General features: G+C 39.7%; 1 pseudogene; it reads left to right on the forward strand.

Annotated features, from left to right (window-relative positions):
- Nucleotides 1-15,749, forward strand: part of LOC135219938 (threonine synthase-like 2) — a 59,985-nt pseudogene that overhangs the window by 25,237 nt on the left and 18,999 nt on the right.

Genomic DNA, 15,749 nt, shown 5'->3' on the forward strand with positions numbered 1-15,749 from the left:
CGTCACTTTGACATAATTTTTGCATCGTTTAAAATTATCCGTTACATGAAGTATTATATATGAAAATGTGCGCAATTTCATTTAAAATACAACAAAAAAAGAGTCATGATTGTAACTTTTATTAGTTTTGAAATATTTCCATATAAATAACGATAAGTGCCAAAATTTCAACCTTTGGTCAACTTTGACTCTACCGAAATGGTTGAAAAACGCAATTGTAAGCTAAAACGCTCATATTTTAGTAATATTCAACTATTTACCTTAATTTTGCAACATATTGGAAGTCTCTAGTACAATATTTCGATTTATGGTGAATTTATGAAAAAACTTTTTCCTTACGTCCGCGCGGTAACTCTTCCGAAAAAAATCATACAGGCGATTGTGGTAATGTTTGCACCATTTTAAAATTAGCCGTTACATAAAGTTTTATATATGGAAATGTGCGCAATTTTCATGCACAATACAACTAAAAAACACCCATGGTTGTAGCTTTTATCAGTGAAATATTTTCATATATAAAAAAATGATAAGTGACAAATTTTCAACCTTCGGTCAATTTTGACTCTACCGAAATGATCGAAAAATGCAATTATAAGCTAAAACTCTTATATTTTTAGTAATATTCAATCATTTAACTTCATTTTTTAACAAATTGGAAGTCTCTAGCACAATATTTTGATTTATGGTGAATTTATGAAAAAAATAACATTTTCCTTACGTCCGCGCGTAACTCTTCCGAAAAAAATCATACGTGCGATTGTGGTAATGTTTGCACCATTTTTAAAATAGCCATTGACGTACAAAGTTTTATATAATGGAAATGGGTGTCAATTTCATGTAGAATACAACGAAAAATAGTTGAAGTTTGTAGCTTTTCTCATTTTCGAAATATTTGTATATAAATCACAATAAATAGAAAAAAAAACCACGTTCGCTCAACTGACTCTACCGAAATGGGCGAAAAACGCAATTGTAAGCTAAAACTCTTATTATTTTAGTAATATTCAATCATTTACCTTCATTTTGCAACAAATTGGAAGTCTCTAGCACAATATTCGATTTATGGTGAATTTATGAGAAAAACTTTCCTTCCCTCCGCGCGCGGATTCTCCGCCATAAATCTCCGAATTGCGTACATCGAATTCTCAGAAAATTTGCTCCGTTTTCATATTAGGCATTTCATAGAGTTTTATATATGAAAATGTGCGCAATTTCATGTAAAATAAAAAGGAAAAATATTTGAAGTTGTAGCTTTTCTCATTTTCGAAATATTGCATATAAATCACGATAAATTGAAAAAAAACCACGTTCGGAGGTCAACTTTGACTCTACCGAAATGGTCGAAAAACGTAATTGTAAGCTAAAATTCTTACAGTATCGTAATATTCAATCATTTGTATTCATTTTGAAACAAATTGGAAGTCTCTAGAACAATTATTGAGATTTACGGTGAATTTTTGAAAAAAATATTTTTTACGTCCGCACGTTACGAATTCGTACATAATTTTGTGATAATATTTTCCCGGTGTTGCTTTTATTATTTTACAATGTATTATATATCAAAATGATTGCAATTTAGTGTACAATACAACGAAAAAAAAGAAACTCGTTAGCTTTACCATTTTTTGCACAGCGTGATTTTAATATAATTATGTATGATTTTTTTTTTTTTCGCTACCATATATCGCATTATTTACATATGATAATGATATTATTTTCCTTTCTGATGATTGCATAGTAAACTTCAGGCAATGACAAAAATGGAGCCAAAAATGAACTCTTAATCTTCAAAACTAAGCGCGCTGTGATTTTTTGAAAAAATTATTTCCGCTTCCGCGCTCACTCAAAAACCGGCTCCGGAATTCGGGGGAGATTTTTGATTTTTACGCTTCGGCGTTTAAGGGTTTAAGGGTTTATATAAGCACCTAGCTTATTTGAAAAAATTTTTCCCTTGGCAAACTATTTTCATTGAAGTATTTTCTTTTGTAACCTATATCTTTCCCCACAGCTTAGTAGTCTAGGCCCAGTAAAACAATAATCAATTTTCAAAAGTTTTAGCCTAATAGAATAGCGTAACATTCAATAATTTACTTTTATGGCAAAGTTATTTATCGGTGACTAGCGAGTAGCCTAGGCCTGGCAAACAAACATAAAATTGCAATTTAAACTTACAATATATAGTTAGCTTTGGCCTAATGGATGACGTAAACATTCCACGAATTTCATTTTAAAGCAAAACAAAAATTTATGTAGTAAATTATTATATCTAACACATGACAATTGTCTTAAGATGACAAAAACCCATATCACGGATAACAGAGTATGTACAGCAATATGATTTCGTACTTTTGCCCAAGCTAACTTATTCATGTTAGTTGTGCTGCCTTAGTTATTACAAGTAATTAGCACATTAGCATTTGTGAAACAAACAAAATAATGGTAGATAATGGTAGTATCCATGAATTTAAGGATAATCATTATTATAATATTATACTATAATTACACACTTGTGACCAAGTTAGCCTGTAATATCTTAAGTATATTGTCCATACAGTATTTATAGATGGTTGGTACTAAGGAACTTCCAATAAATACTTTATCCTTATATCACTATGGCTATTATACAAGGCCCACTAATTACGTGTGCTGCAACAATTTCTCAGTCCACTTTTTGGCAGTACAGCCAATACTACCTGCCATAAACATAGATCTTGTAGGAATAAAAGGGGAATAATACTATGGATGGTCACCAGACGCGTGAAATTTGTAGGAATAAAAAGGAAAGGGGAATAATACTATGGATGGTCAACCAGACGCGTGAAATTTGTAACACGCTCTGGCAACAAGTGTTAAGAATGAAACCGCTCGCTTTAAGCTGTCTCTTTGGGTCAGGTTTCAGTAAAGGTACAAAAGGAGGAGACTAGTATGTACATCTTTTCGCTAAAACTCCGGAAGAGTATATTTCCCCTCAATTTCCAAGCAGCACCCATGTTGGGCCAAGCCCAAAAGCATTGGTTCCTATTACCTACCAGATCAACCCCTCTGATGGAAAAGAGGAGTCTTAATTTGGGGAAATGTCCCTTTACCGAACAGGAAGTGGATATTGCTGCTGAAAACTGCCCTGCTGAACCCAGAAGGATCAGGGACACAGCCTTCAGCTGTACATGAGAGATATACCTCAAAAAGGAAATTTATTTCCGATGCAGCTATCATTTACTGAAGAGATGTTAATAGGCTCCCCCTAACACTGTCTGAAGTGTCCATATCTTCTGAGGGGTATGATGAGTCATCCAAGACTTTTGTTCATTGGTTGCCAGGCATTGGAAGCTCCCTTAATAAGGATATGAACTTGATGCATTTGCTGACTTCTGCAAGGAAATTATGAACAGTATATCAAGGATGTCCTCGCTAATGAAGCGTCAATATCAGAGATGTTAGACATGATTCCAAACAGGAATTTGGGTCAGTCCTGGACACTGAATCAAATATAAGATATAAGAAGTTATTCAGCCAGAGCATGAACTACTATTAAATAGCTAATTTTAAGGATTTTTAGAGTGAGACGTCAAGTACTTGCAGAGTTTAGCTAGTCACAGATGTTTGTGGTCCATATCCCACGAATATTGGGGGTTGACCCTATATTTGCCATCAAGCATGTCTCTCTAGTGTCTCCAAGAATGATTCTTATATATCTTTTTGAAAACAAGTGCCTTGCTGCTGTTTTTAACAATCATGGCATACAAGGGAGTATTGCAATAACTTACTCCTGCAAGGCTTCCCATTCCCAGGTCTCTGAATGAGGTGTTTAAGTTTCTGTAACAACCCCTCAGTTCATTGGGCCCAGTACAACTATAATATATATGCTGCAAAAGGTGATCTTCTTGACTACTTTTACATCAGGAGCTCACATTAGTAAACTGGGCTCTCTTTGACAGGGACAATGCTACATTACTCTTACAACTAACTGTTATTTATTACTGCCCATTGTTTCTAGATGGCAGTTAGAACATACAATGGGTCTGCTGCAGTCTGTATCAGTAACAGTTGCAATACTAAGATTGCAATTGAAAAATGTGAACAAATTTTGGCTGTCCTGTCACGGGCAAGACAAAATGTGAGACAAATCCCAAAATTATTCATATAGTTGGTGGGATACTTTGGCCTTGGACCGGGAAGGAATTGCTGGCAAAACAGGTCACCCTGACTCCTCCATCTTTAAAAGTTACAATACACACAGATGCCTCATTGACAGGTTAAGGAGGACACTGAGAGGATCGTCAGATGGCAGGGAGGTGGTCAGCTACTCTAAAGAATAGTCATATCATCTTCCTGGAGCTGATGGCTCTCTTTTTGTCTCTCAAGAAACTCAAACCCCCAGAAGAGACACATATTCTGTTGGTTCTAGACAACACAAATGCAATGTCCTGCATCAAGAAATTGGGATCACACTCATCTCCTCTTAAATATATTAATGTTAGCCATCCTTTGGATGGCACAGGTAAAGAAGTGGCACCTGTCTGCAATTCACCTTACAGGGTCTCTCAATGTAATTGGCCAAACAGGCATTGGTTCCTATTGCTTCAACAATGGGCGAAGAGATCATTTCCACTACCGTCTGCTGTATTACGTATCCCAGAAAGTAGAAGGGTAAATCGTTTAGACTTCTCCTTTCTAAGAAGACCTTCACATGTAGATTTTTTAAATATAGTCTACCATGAAAACTACACACCCAACATTGCTAGGTATCCAGTGCAAAACTACTGACATCACCCATCCGGCAATACCAGTCTATATGGAAGATATTGTGAGATTATATCCATACTGAGAGCCCAGTCGAGATTTCTATAGAAAACTTTTAAATTTTCTTTTATACCTCTTTGAAGAGAAGCATCTTGCAGTGACAACAATTATGGCATACAAGGCAGCGTTAACAGAACCCTTGCTCTATGGATTCGGGATTGACTCCACATAGAAGTTGTCACTTCCCTTCTGCAGTCTATTGGTTTTCAAAGACCTGCTCCCATAAAACTTCCAATTACTTGGTCCCTGAAGAAGGTACTTAGATTTTTATGTACCCCTCAATTCAGCAGACCTAACATAACCACAACTCAAATGCTTCAAAAAGCAATCTTCCTGGTTGCATTAACATCAGGAGCCTGTAATAGAGAATTGAGCTCTCTTAGACGGGGACGATATACTATCACACAAACTGCTGATAATCAATTACTATTGTCCCCTGGCCTATCATTCCAGGCCAAGAATGAGAATCCTTTAAGAAGGAAATCTCATATTTTCTTCTAAGAAAACTCAATTTAGCAGACAGAGAAAACTCAATTTAGCAGACAGAACATTATGCCCATTTCTAGCACTAAGGTTTACCGAAAGGTCATGGGCACGTCCAGAAGGTCCAATTTTCCTACATCCTAGCACAAATAAACCAGTGTCTACAAGGGCTAAGAATTATTTTGGTGTCCCTCATTAAAAAGGTGAACCCACGCTCCTTTCCTAGGTCGCATGATATTAGGAAAGTAACATCGTTGGTTTTCGTCAGAAATGTATCTTTCGAAGAGGTCTCCGAATGTACTGGGTGGTCATCAGAGTCAGTAAATCTAAAAACACTACTGCCATGAGCTAAACAAATTCGACTACACTGTGTATAAGTAGGAGGTACGGTAGTCCTGACCCCCACCCCATAGGCGCTGCAGCGGAAAAACCTAACCTAATGGGTGGGTATGCTGACTGTCGCTGGGTAAGGTGCAGCAAGGCCGCAATCATACCCAGCATACTTTTGTAAGTCACTATAGAACTTCACACTAAAAACACAAGTTATTGCTTAGTTTCTTGTTCTTTGTTACCAAAACTTGTGGCTTGACCTTGGAGCAGAAATGATTTAGTTTTAATTTTTGAGATTGTTTGGGTGGAAATTTTGGGAGCCTAAGCTTTTCATCACCTGTTCAACTTCTTTGTAACGCTCCTTTGAGGGCAAAACAGTGACTACACTATCAAAAAAATAGGTTTTGACTTAGGAAAAACCTATTTTTGGTAGTTGCCATTGAGTCCTCAAAACCCTCCCACTTACCTGACGAAAAGCCATAGGATTTTTGGTAAAGGTTCATCCCACGTTGACCAACAGAGTAATGGTTCTTGGTCTTTTAACCAGCCCGATCGTAAATCAAGATTGCCGACATGCATGCTCAGTAGTCACTTCTGCAGTTTATCATGTGTCAGTGTTTATCATTACTGCACAAGACCAGGCTAAAAGTTATTTCTTTGATATTAGTCTAGTCACCATGGGGCGCTGACATACACCATAGAGGGTAACTCCTTTGAGGACGAAACAGCGACTACCCAAAAATAGGTTTTTCCTATGTTAAAACCTGTTTTTTATGGGGACATACTAAATAAAAGGAATCAAGCACTGTGGAGGAAAATACTTCCAGAGAAATCAAAAGAATGTATCATGGAAAACCAGTAGAGAAGTCAAAATGGGTTGATAATGAAGTTATGTTTTAATGAAAGTGTAATTAAAAGTTAAAAAGTAAGCAAAGGAGAGATACGGAGTCAATGAGTAATAGAATACAGTAATTACAAATATGGGATGCAAAAGAAAACATGGAAATATTAATAAATTATATAGATGAACAAGTAGCAGTCATGAAGAGTAGAAATAAATGGGAACTTTACCAATAAACAAATAAGAATTGATAATTGTGAAGAGGAACTACCATGCAAAGTCTGTGAAAAATTAAGAAAGAAATAAGCAAATAAGTATCAGTGTGGTGGGATGAAAGAGAGATTTACACCAGCTCATTTGATTACCCTTAATTCTATAATTGATTATAACAAATACTTGGAGCCCATATGGACATGGATTTGGAGATTCTCCCAAATTCCTTGACAAACTTAGCCTGACAGACGCAACAAGTTGGGAAGATGGGGTGGAAGGAGGCTTCATTTATTTTATGAAGTGAATAGGAAGTGGAACAGTAGTAGGGAAAACAGGAATTGAAAAACAGCACTAGGAAATTCAATCAGGGCACAAAGTTTGGACCCAAAACTGTTTCTCAGCAAGAACCAAATGAAAACAATCAGCCATAAAAGTCTCAATCAAACTCAACAGAGATGGAAGCAGCAAAATACATACTATGTGCAGATGACTGTGAGCGGCGGCTTCAGTGCACCTCATGCGGTGCACTGTAGGCATTACTTAAGGCTCTTTGCAACATCCTTTGGCCCCTAGCTGCAACCGCTTTCATTCCTTTTACCATACCTCCTTTCATATTCTATTTCTTCCATCTTACTTTCCACCCTCTCCTAACAATTGATTCATAGAGGAACTAACAAGGTTTTTCCCTCCTAACACCTTTCAAACCTTTTACTACGTATTCTCAATTTCCATTTCACCACTGAATGACCTCATAGTCCCAGTGTTTGGCCAAATTCTATATTCCATTCTATACTCAATTCAATTCAATTCAACATTATTATAATAATAATAACAATAGTTACTTTTATTGTAAAAATCTTACCACACTCAGCCAGTTTTTTTCTTCTACAATTGAATAAGGTCTTTGGTATTTCATGTACCTACAAAATGGATTTCATTACCACAGTAATTTACTTTTGATTACTATATATGTTGCTTCTTTAATCTCTTGTATTGACTGTTTTATGTCAAAGGCCTAATTTTATACAAAATATATTATTCTGTGTAATTATCATAATTGTTATATACAAGTAATGGAACGGACACTTTTTATTCATTCTTTAAGCTGGATGCATTGCAAAAAAAGATGGGATTACAATCACCTTGGTAGCTACAGTGAACAAAAATGATATTATTTCAAGAGCAATTGATAAAGGAGACTTCTCTCTGAATAGTTCAGTGAACCCAAACCCTGGGTCCTTCTGCCATGGATATTCAGGTGTGAATTCAATACATTTTAATCTTAACCCTTAGTGGACGGGTAAAAAAATCAATATATACAGTTCATTAGGCCAGGTAAACTTAAAAACAAAATATTTATGTAAATTTACTGAGGACGAAGATTCAGTAACTTATTTTATTTGTACATGTTTTTCTAATATTTCTTTTGCACTTTTCTGGCAAAATTACATTTACAACTGACATACTAATGTAAAAGACAAGAACAAAAACCAACAGCAACCCCTTGGAATATTTATGAGCAAACTTACAAAAAGACATCATGCATGACAGAGACGCAATACATTCTCCCTTGAAGTCAGAAGCAGAACTGAAGTCCTGATTTAGCCAGTTTAAAAGTTGCCATTAGTGAATTTATGGGCTGTAGAAGTATTGGCATCTCTTTGCCACCCACCCGATTCTTTCTAAATCGATGGCGCTTAATATTGCTTCGATACAGGATCAATCCGTCCATCACCCCAAACCTGTTTTGACTACTCCTGAGAAGCTATCCATCCATTAAGGGTTATTGTTGATTAGTGATAAGGTGCCATGCCATTTAATGTATTGCATAATTGAAAGATGTTCTCATGCTAAAAATAGAATAAAATATTAAACAGGACTAATCATATTTAAAAATAATAATATTCTTTTTTCAGAATCCGTACAATGTGGAAAGACTAATTTATCTTTGCTGTGATGGAGATGTGGAAAGGACAAGACAAATTATGGATGAATTTGAAAGTAAGGATAGGTTTCTATCCCTGATGACATTCTGCATAGATTACAGGAACTTATTGCTGGTAAGGGCAAATGGGAGTGGTATGATAGGAAGTGAGATATGTTGAAACCTTGCGGTGATAAAAAATAGTAAAAAGACTAGACTTAGCATTATACTTTAAAAGTTGTTCTAATCTCAAATAATATTTAATATAACCCTAATATGTTAAACTGACTCATGATGAAATATTTATTAGAAAAAATAAATAGTACAATCAAGGAAGTGTTTTAAACTAGGCAAGGCTAGGGTACTGTTCACACTTTTTCTCAGTCTACCAAAACAGCAGTATGCTGGAAATTCCTAATTTTGGCATTTTGCGATGAATTAATTATTAAATACAGTATTTATGTTATAGTTACACAGGAGGTTCAGGTTTGAAATCTACCCTATTACCTAACTGGGCAAAATGATAGCCATGTGCAAAATTTCCTCTAGATTGGTCAAGCAGTGCTGATTTCTGTAGTGCACATATACCTGTCGTGATAGCTGTGTTGATAGAGCGCTTCACTGTACATCCTGATTTCTTGGTTCCTAGGTTTGCGCTCGTGAGCCCCGTACAAAATCATTATCAACTAATAAATTCCCCTTCAGTTAAATATGAAAATATATTTTCTGGGTCGACCTGTGTTCGCCGGTGAAAAGGTCCTTCTTGCTACTTCTCTGATATAAGTAGTCTCCAAATATACCAGAGAAAGTTTAAGCATTGGTATGCAGAGGTTACTACCTCGCGCGAGCACCCCCAAGGGCGTCGTGTATAAAGAAAGGGCGTGTGAAAGCCACTAATCACAGGTCGTCTTCCATTTAGATTATTCCTTCGTCATATACACATGTGGGGTGTGCCGTAACAGTGGTTTCTACCGCACCAGTCTGGACCACCCCGCCACCACCCGACGCTAGCGCCATCTGACATCCTTCTTTTTTGGACTCGACAGCGTCGTACTCTTTGTTTTGTGCTCGTGTATTTTCGCTAATTTTAGACCTTTTTCGAGATGGCTGAGGCTCTACTTTCTCCTGCACCAATGTTAAGTACCCTAATTTCTGTTTTCAATAAAAACAGTTAAAGAATTTTGGTATAGTATACCCGCGTATTAGCGTGTTTTTGTTAGCGCGAGGTATCGGCCATGTGCAGCCATCCAGAGCGTACACAAAGCATGTTGTGTTTTGATCTACCTATTTAGGTACGATTCAAGGTTGCTCTTCATATACCTTTTTTATTGCTAGGTTCGAATTATATAGTTTGCAGTTTTTAATAACTGAGCCTTTTATGATTCAGGTTAGTTAACGCGATACGTTCGTATTTGGCGATGTAAACAATGCTTAGACGCTACCGAGTCCCGCATTTGTATTATTGGGATAGTCTTTGTTAAGCGAAGAAGAGAGACTACTTAGCCAGTACGGTGTGTTTCATATGATCATGTAAATGCCATCGTTTGGCGTTGAGAAGGAATTAATATTCCTCTTTCCGTCCTGGCTTAATAGTTTCTCCCTTCCTCGCTTATTTCAATTTTAATTAATGACTATCCTATATTATTGTCTGTTTACTTGTAGATATTAACGATTGTCTGAGAGTGACGTGTTCCGTTCACATAGGAATCAGGAATATTATTCTATATTTCTAGTGTTGAAAAGAGGCTGGAATACTCCCCCTTCTTTTCAGACACCTCATAAGTAGCCTACTTGGAGTTTTGAAATAATCTCTAAATTACCATTGCTGAAGAGAGGCTGGAGTTTTCCCCCTCTTTTCACATGCCTTGTCAAGTACTTTTATAACCTGCCTAAGGTACGTAGGCTACATGGAATTTAAAAGAAATTTCTAATTTCCATGTTTGATGAGAGGCTGGAATACTCCCCCTCTTTTCATTTGCCTTATCAAGTACTTTTATAAGCTTGGCTACATTTTATAAGGTCATTCCGCATACACACTAGATATAGTACTCTCATTATCAATTTGTTTTATTCAAGGTGGTAGTTTTCATTAATGTTTCGTGCTAGAGCCAGACCGTTAACAAGGTGTCAATAGTGACCTACAGGGTATTTATTTTACCAGTTAATGACCAGGTTGTCCAAGGAAACCATTTGGCATTTATATTCCCTGTCTTTAATACCATTTTCGAATTTTAGTTGGTAATTTGTACCTTCCTTTGGTCTACGATTTCTCGTTATCAGGAAATGGGCCAATACTGATCACCTATATGGCCAGCCCTTAACGGGCCGCCATTTGCGTTTCTCATACCTCCCCCCATCCTACCCTTTAGCCCTCCCCTCCTTCCCCCGCTATGGCTCAGGGAAGATATGGACAGGACAGAAGGTTGAGTAATTCGATAGGAATTACTATATGGAGCCCCATCGCCGGAGCTCCACCGATGGAAACTCCGTCAGCGTAGGGAGTCTGGGGTAGGCACGTTATTGCTAATTTTAATATCTTATAAGTTTTGTTGTTCATCATCTCCGGTGGTGCCTATGACGACTGGGAGACACCTCCCCTCGACAGGCTATCCGGTTATTTGATATGGTACTCGTCCTTGGCTCCGCTATGACTTACTCCGTTGTTCTAGCTCCACCGGAGATTCATGGTACTAAGAATAGATTCATTGGAAACAATATGTTTAACTACCGTCTTACTGCTTGTTTTGTTTGCAAATTACTCCAGCGCTCACCGGACCTCCGGGGTGCAACGGAGTAAAACAGTGAATCCTAATTATCAATCTTACAAGTAAACATATATGACATACAGTACACTCTCTCCTATAATGGTGGTGACTAGCTCCGGCAGGCCTTCCACAGCATGTCAGGCTAAGAATACTTTTGCATGCCCCATTGATTTAAGTTTAGATTAATATTTCCAAAAAAGGAGATGGTGTACTTATTGAAAATATTATATTACAGAAAGCCCGCTGCGCCTTCCAAGGTTGTCGGCAGCCTTCAGCGATCCGGTGGGCCATAACGTCTGCCGGTTGCATTGCCCATTGTGCGATCTCCTTTGCCTCTAGAGGAAAACCAGACACCTTACATGGTCTGGTTCCCGGAATCATGCTCTCTGTGTTTCGAGCTGATTTCGATTTTGTTGAATGATGAGGTAAGATTCAGAAAAACACATGTTCATATACACGGTTTCTAGATGTTTACATGGACATAGAGCTATTTTAGGATCTAGTCAATATGAGTTTTATAATCCTATCCCCTTTTGCAGGCGGACGAGGATAGTTTAAAGGCGGCCAAAGCAAAGTCTTAGGCAGTGGGTCTCCGGTTTCGGCCGTAATGCTCCTCAAGGTTGCCCTTATGTTTTGGATGGCGACCTGGCATCCCGTTTGTTCCCTGGTTCTCTGTCGGCGGCTGTGGAGAAAGAAGTAGCCGCCCCCATTATGGAAGCCATCCGAGCTGCAATGGCTCCACCCCCAGAGGACCAGCAACTGACGGGAGATGTAGCTGCTCTTGACATCCATCTTGAACCGATGGATGAGCAGGTAAGTGGTGTAGAAGCTCCGGCAGATCTTTTATTTCTCCTACCCTTTCTTCTTCTTCTTCTTTTCGTTAGGCTTTGACAAGCCTGTTTCCTTCACCTTGGGTAAGGAGTTAGGTCAGTCCGACCCAAGGTTAAGCCCTTAAAGGCATCGTTGAAGGCTTCGAAATCAATTAACTCCGTCGGCGCGACAGCGTTGTCTCTGGTCTCTAGGCCATCGACTTCGTCTGATTCGTTGCTAGCTGCCAAGGTTCCTCCTCCTACTAAAGGACAGAGGGGTAAAACCGCTAAATCAAAGACGGGACGGAGCTTGAAAAGCAAACTGACCTTCTGGCGGACAGGCTTTTGTCCAGAGTCAGAGATGTAGTGGACGAAAGGCTGGATGAGAGAATGTACTCTCTTACTTCGGCCTCTACTACAGGCACGCAGTCCGTGTCAGATATAGTGGCGGAGCAGTTAAAGCCAATCAAAGATATGATTGCAGGACTGCTCCACTCCGGAACTCAAGCGGCTCCGTCGGCAGTTCCGGATGCCTCAAAGCTTCCGCCGTTCGATAAGAACAATCCTTGGCGGTTTGCCCTCCATGCTCCTTATTTGGACGGCACTTTGACCATTGAGGGACTGGGAACTCGGCCGTTATCGGACTTTGAGTTTTATCCAGAAGGTCTCCAGTTCCCTTTCAATGGCTTTGTAAGATTAACGGAGAATGCTTTGGTCAGAATGGACAAAGTTCCAAAGAAACTGTAATTTTTCCAAAGGAACAAGCAAGCCCAAGCTGTCTGGGCCCATACTTTGTCAGACTGGGGTTGTGCGAACACCAAGTTGACACCGCACAGGGGGTCGTATACTATCTTTACGACGCCCAAGACATCCCTCTCCGTTTAACGGATAAGATTGCGGAGCTAACGCTCTAAGCAGCATATGAGGATCTTCCAATGCCAACCCTCAAAGAGACGGATGCTACCTCCCTCCTCATGCCAGCCACTAGGGAATTCTGGCATGATGCTCCATCAACCTTCACGGTCGGGAAATTATTAGACCCCAGGACTGCGCTTCTACTTTGTTTTCAGACAAACTGCCCAGACTACCTGAAAACTTGCTCAAAATAGAATTTGAAGCAAGATCGAGGTTGGCCAGATCCATCAACGCAGTGACATCACTGGAGTTGGTGGCTTCGATATATAAAGAAGAACAAATCTTCAGGTCCTAGCAAAGAGTCTATTACAGACTTTCCAGCTGGACCTCCATGAGTTCACTGCAGCCAGGAAGAACTGCCCAAGGAAATATGTATTGGCGGAGGCGTGCTATTAGGCATGAAGCCTAACAGGCTGATTAAGCTTCTTTCTGGGGAAAAAATCTTTTTCCTCAGGAGGAAGTAGACAAGGTGCTACAAGAGGCCGCCAGGGCAAACCAGAGCCTTCGAGTTCTTTGGGACTCTCTTCCAAAAGGAAGTTTGACCCTACAACGAAGCACCAGAACCCAAAAAGAAGCAAAAATACTATGCTTCTACAAAGCTTCCCGTGGTCAGCAGCGGCAACAACCTATCCCTCTGGCCCAGGCGTCGAAACCATCGACGTCCAAAACACCTCCGCCACAACAATTTATGATTGTTCCCGCTCCACAAAGCGGACAATCATCAACCATGGCAACGTGGATACCTCTCCAGCGTTTGACCGGCTTACGAAAGCCACCGGAGCCTTTCGAGGATACGCTAGGCAACCGGTGGTGGCAGAGCTAGGGCCAGTTCCGCTAGCGCGGTGGGGACCTAGAGCCAGAGGCGCAAGAGGAGGTAGAGGATACAAGCCACTCACAATCAGTGAGAAGAAACCAGGTAGGAGGGAGGCTATACCGGTTCCGAGATCAATGGAATTTCAGCCCTTGGGCACACAGTATCATTTCCAACAAAGGGCTGGGTTGGAGGTGGATAAAGGGGTCTCCACCTACCAACAGTGAACTTCTTTCAGACACCCACACCAGATCTCAAAGAATACACCAAGGATCTCCTACAGAAAAAGGCTATAAAGAGATTAAAAAGCTGAACCTGAAATCCAGGGACGTCTGTTTACTGTTCCAAAGAAGAATTTTTCCAAAATGAGAGTAATTCTGGACTTGTCCCAAACTGAATTCTTACATTCTTTGCGACAAGTTCCGTATGCTGACTGTCTCTCAGGTACGGACCTTACTTCCCCGTGGGGCCGTCACCACCTCTATAGATCTTACAGATGCCTATTATCATGTTCCAATAGCAAGAAACTTCTCTCCCTACCTAGGCTTCCGGACTAGCAGGAAATCCTATGCCATTCAAAGTGATGCCCTTCGGCCTCAACATTGCACCCAGGATTTACGAAACTAGGAGAGACAGTATTGCAACAACTCAGGAACCAAGGAATAATGCTAGTAGCCTACCTAGACGATTGGCTCATTGGGGAATACAGTAGAAGAATGTCACAAAGCAACAACCAAAGTAATTCGGTTTCTGCAAAGTCTAGGCTTTCAGTTGAATCTCAAGAAATCCTGGCTACAACAGCAAGTCAGTTCGAATGGCTGGGTATTCATTGGGACTTACTGGATCACAAGCTATCCCTCCCAACCAAGAAGGTCAAGGAGATAGCATCAGTGACAAAACATTTTATCAGGAACAAAAAGATATCAAGGCGATCTTTAGAAAGAATCCTCGGCTTACTCCAATTTGCCTCAGTAACAGACGTCCTACTAAAAGCCAAACTCAAAGATATCAATCGCGTTTGGAGGAATAGAGCAAAGATACATTTAAGAGACAAAGTCTCAACAATTCCCCTGTACTAATAAAAGAAGATTGCTTCCATGGACGAAGTCCAAGAACCTGGCCAAAGCAGTTCCTATGCAATTTCCCCCTCCTCAAGTGACGATTCATACAGACGCGTCACTCAGTGGTTGGTGGGGGGTTACTCCCAACACCAAATGTTTCAGGGGACCTGGTCCCTCAGCATGAAACAATTTCATATAAATGTGTTGGAAGCGATGGCAGTGTTTTCTAACCTTGAAACATTGTCTCATCACAAGACAAGTCATGTGAAGATAGTCTCAGACAACTCAATGGTAGTCCACTGCATAAACAGAGGGGGATCCAATCACCCAAACTGAATCATGTTCTAGTAGCAATTTTTACCTTGGCAGCAAAAAGAAATTGGTCCCTGTCAGCAACATCTGGCAGGAGTGAGAAATGTTATAGCGGACACTTTATCCAGGACCAAACCGTTAGAATCGGAATGGTCCCTAGACATGAATTCGTTTCGGTGGATATCCAGACTAGTTCCAGATCTCCAGGTAGACCTGTTTGCGACAAGCTCCAATCACAAACTTCCTTTGTTACATAGCCCCCAACCTGGACCCTCAGGCCTATGCCATGGATGCATTAGCACTAGACTGGAACCTCTGGCAAAAGATTTATCTGTTCCCTCCAGTGAATCTTCTGATGAAGGTACTACACAAACTACGTTCCTTCAAAGGAACAGTAGCTTTTTTTGGTAACACCCAACTGGCCCAAAAGCAACTGGTTTCCGCTCCTATTAGAGCTGAAGCTCCATCCAAGACGGATCCCACAT

Source organism: Macrobrachium nipponense, chromosome 1 (genome assembly GCF_015104395.2).
Source record: "Macrobrachium nipponense isolate FS-2020 chromosome 1, ASM1510439v2, whole genome shotgun sequence".
Classification (NCBI taxonomy): domain Eukaryota; kingdom Metazoa; phylum Arthropoda; class Malacostraca; order Decapoda; family Palaemonidae; genus Macrobrachium; species Macrobrachium nipponense.